General features: G+C 34.1%; 1 pseudogene; it reads right to left on the bottom strand.

The window, feature by feature from the left end:
* Positions 1-1,462: 1,462 nt before the first annotated feature.
* LOC112858820 (bis(5'-adenosyl)-triphosphatase pseudogene) lies at positions 1,463-2,022 on the bottom strand (annotated as a pseudogene).
* Between the last annotated feature and the right edge of the window lie 1,870 nt (positions 2,023-3,892).

The raw sequence follows: 3,892 nt of genomic DNA, 5'->3' as shown, positions 1-3,892 counted from the left end.
GTTTTAACTGGATTTTTTTGATTTCTTATTGTTGAGTTTTAAGTGTCCATTATATATTGTGGATAACTGTCTTTATCTGATATTTGTTTTCTCCTATTAGTCTCTTATGTCTTAATGCTTTTCACAGTGTCTTTCGCAGAGCAGAAGTTTTTGTTTTAATGAAGTCCAACTTATCATTTATTACACTCATGGATAATGCTTTTAATGTTGTTATCTGGAAAGTTATTGCCACATCTAAAGTCAGATTTTCACTTATCATCTCCTAAGAGTTTTGTAGTTTTGCATTTTACATTTTAGATCTGTGATTCATTTTGAGGTACTTTTTATGAAATATGTAAAGTCTGTATATAGATTATTATTATTTTTTTGCATGTAGATATCCAACTGCTCCAGTGTCATAGGCTGAAAAGACTTCCCCATTGATTTGCCTTTGCTCTTTTATCAAAGATCAGTTGACTATATTTGTGTGGGTCTATTTCTGTGCTTTCTATTCTATTTCATTGATCTGTCTATTCTTTCTCAATACCACATTGTGCTGGTTACGGTAGCTTTGAAGCTTGGCAATGTCAATCCTCTGACTTTTTTCTTCTTTTTCAGCATTGTGTTAAATATTGTTGGGTCTTTTTATATAAATCTTAGAATCAGTTTGTTGATATCTACAAAATAACTTGCTAGGATTTTGTATAGGATTGTGTAGACTCTGTAGATCAAGTTTGGAAGAACTAACACCTTAACAATACTGAATTTTTTATTCATGATCATACAATATCCCTCTATTTAGTGAGACCTTTGACTTCTGTCATCAAAGTCTTGTAGTTTTCCTCATATAGTCCTTGTACATACTTAGGAAGTTTTTCACTTACGTCATCTAATTTTTGTGCATAATGTTGTATTTTAAATGTCAAATTAAATTTATTTATTGCTAGTACAAAGGAAAGCAATTGGCTTTTCAAATTAACCTTGTATGCTGCTACCTTGCTATATTCAGTAGTACCAGGAATTTTTATATTGATTCTTACAGATTTCAACACAGACTATCATATCATCCGTTAATAGGGAGAGTTTTATTTCCTCCTTCACAGCATGTGTGTCTTTTCTTTTCTTAACTTTTTCCATCAGCTAGGACTTCCAGTATGGTGTTGAATAAAAGTGATGACAGGGACCGTCGATTTGTTTCCCAATCTTAGGGGAAGGCATCTAGTTTCTCACCATTAAGTATGATATAGGGTTTTTGTGCATGGTATTTATCAAAATTTTTTGATAAAAATTTAAAAAAAACTATATTTTAACCACCATTTTATTTCCATGCAGGCCAAGGGGCAATTTAGAAAAAGTTTTATTGGAAGCGTGTAACCGAGGAAGTGTAAAAGGGCTGTCTACGCCTTTGTTTTCGTTAGCCTGTCAGCCATCTGGATGGAAACATAATCACCATGCCTTCCACAAGTGTAGTAAAATGCTTCACAATTGGTTGCTGAGTTGTAGGTTGTCATAAAATCTGCTTAGCATTTCCAAAGCTGCAGAGTCTTAGAGAATCAGAGCCTTTTCTTTCTGCCTTGGGATTTGTTGGAGTCACTGACCTGCCGGCCCCACTGAAAGCAAACCACAGTGCAGCAGCCTCTGCCACCATTTCCTCCTCTGGTCTCCACAAATTTGATGAGTTTTCCTCCTCTTCATCATGGTGCTGGACCCCATCATAGAAACCATCGTTTCCGTGAAAATCTCTAGCCTTTCCGAGAAGACTGTGGATGGGAATGTGCTTTTTGGTCCATCTTGCTTTGGGGCCATCCTTTATGGAATAGGTGAGACAAGTCCTCTGGAATGCTTCCCCACCACCATTCTGACTCTTTGGGTTGCTTGAAACAATTTGGGCACTTCATCAGGACCCAGATTTCAAAAAAGCTCCACTGGCTGAAGAGGACACACAAGGACAGGTCTTGGCACTCTATGTTTCTTGTTCATGAATGAAAAGGACAGTGCTGCTTTGAGAAACACCATGGAAGACTTGGTGAATCTGAATGCCATTTCCTCACACTTGAGGTGTGGAAGTTCCCTTCTATTTTTAGTTTGCTGAGAGGTTTTTTTGTTGTCTTTGTTCTTTTTCCATTTTTTTCCATCATCGTGAAAGGGGATGTTAGATTTTGTCTTTTTTTTTTTTTTTTCTGATTTTATTCATTTGAGGGTGTGATTTTTTTTTTTTTAGCCTGATGATCTGATTGATTATACTAATTTTTCTGAACATTGAAACAGTTTTACATACTTGGAATAAACCCACTTAGTGATGATGTATACTTTTATCTTTTCTTAAATATCTTATTCAAGTTTACTTTCAAAAAAAAAAACAAATTACCTAGTAATATTCTGTTTAAGACACTAGTCCAGTAACTGTGGCTTGAAGCACACATACAATGAATTATCTGTTATCTATCTATCTATCTATCTATCTATCCAGCATCTAACATATCTACCTCTGTCTCTTTTTATTCTGGCACAAGAAATCATCAACAGGCTCTTATTATTATCTCTCAAAACCTGTTTTCTGTCCTTAATTGTTGCAAAAACAATGGAATTGATGGAAGCACTGACTGTGTGGAGAATCAGTCTTGTTTTCGTTTATATTTTGACAAATTATTAACCTCTTAAACTCACAGATTAGCCACCTGAACAACAGAGATGATAGTAATTTATTCATTGTACTATTGGGTCAGTTTTATCAATATTGTTTTAAAATTCTCTTTGTTCCCAAATTTTTCAGGAAACTAACCTATTATAGGATGTCATTTCTACTGAAAATATTTTCTGTTTTTCTAGATTAGCAAATATATTCATGGCACAGGGTGCACTTTTGGATAGAATATATTTACTCTATGTAATCACAAAGGAGTATTTAGATCAATGCAAAAATATTTAAATCATCAGAATGCTCTGAAAAGAATACTTACTCGTATTATGCAAATATTTAATTGTGTTTTATTCTTGGACATATTAAATCGATGAACTCTTAAAACTAAAGAAGAATATTTTCTGACCTTGAGAACTTCTGCTTTAAAAACTTAAACAGAGAAAAACCACCCAAGACAGACTTGAGAAAATATCAGCATATACGTATCGTAAGGTTTTATTTTGTTTTGTTTTTGTCACCAAAATGGCTTTAATGGTGAAATGGCCATCTGAATTTTTTTTTCAATATATGAAATTTATTGTCAAATTGGTTTCCATACAACACCCAGTGCTCATCCCAAAAGGTGCCCTCCTCAATACCCATCCCCCACCTCCCCCCCCATCAACCCTCAGTTTGTTCTCAGTTTTTAAGAGTCTTTTTTGCTTTGGCTCTCTCCCACTCTAACCTCTTTTTTTTTTTCCTTCCCCTCCCCCATGGGTTTCTGTTAAGTTTCTCAGGATCCACATAAGAGTGAAACCATATGGTATCTGTCTTTCTCTGTATGGCTTATTTCACTTAGCATCACACTCTCCAGTTCCATCCACGTTGCTGCAAAGGGCCATATTTCATTCTTTCTCATTGAATGGCCATCTGAATTTTTGAAGGTAGGTACTTTTCTGTGCAAACTTTTTCATCTGGGAGTCCTTATGCATAACATTATCTTCTTAGTAATTTATATTATATTTTTACCCTTCAAGTTTTGCTTAGTATGTTCTGCTAAATGTTGACCATCAAGTGACCAATAGTCATGTTATCTTCTTCTGTATTTAACAGGCAGTAATATTTCTCAAGTTTACATAATGTTGTGTGTGTAACATAATATTTTTGTGATAGTTTTCTAATATATTAATCATAATATTAAGGAAGATAATTTTTATTTATAGTTTGCTAAAAACTTGTGCAAGAATTTTTCATGATTTGTATACTTATTGAGCATCTCTTTAAGAAGAATTT

The sequence above is a fragment of the Puma concolor genome, chromosome B1 (genome assembly GCF_028749965.1).
Source record: "Puma concolor isolate L17-30 chromosome B1, mPumCon1.1.hap2, whole genome shotgun sequence".
Taxonomy (NCBI): domain Eukaryota; kingdom Metazoa; phylum Chordata; class Mammalia; order Carnivora; family Felidae; genus Puma; species Puma concolor.
Note: the sequence above shows the minus strand (reverse complement) of the source record. Positions and strands in the feature narration are given on the sequence as shown.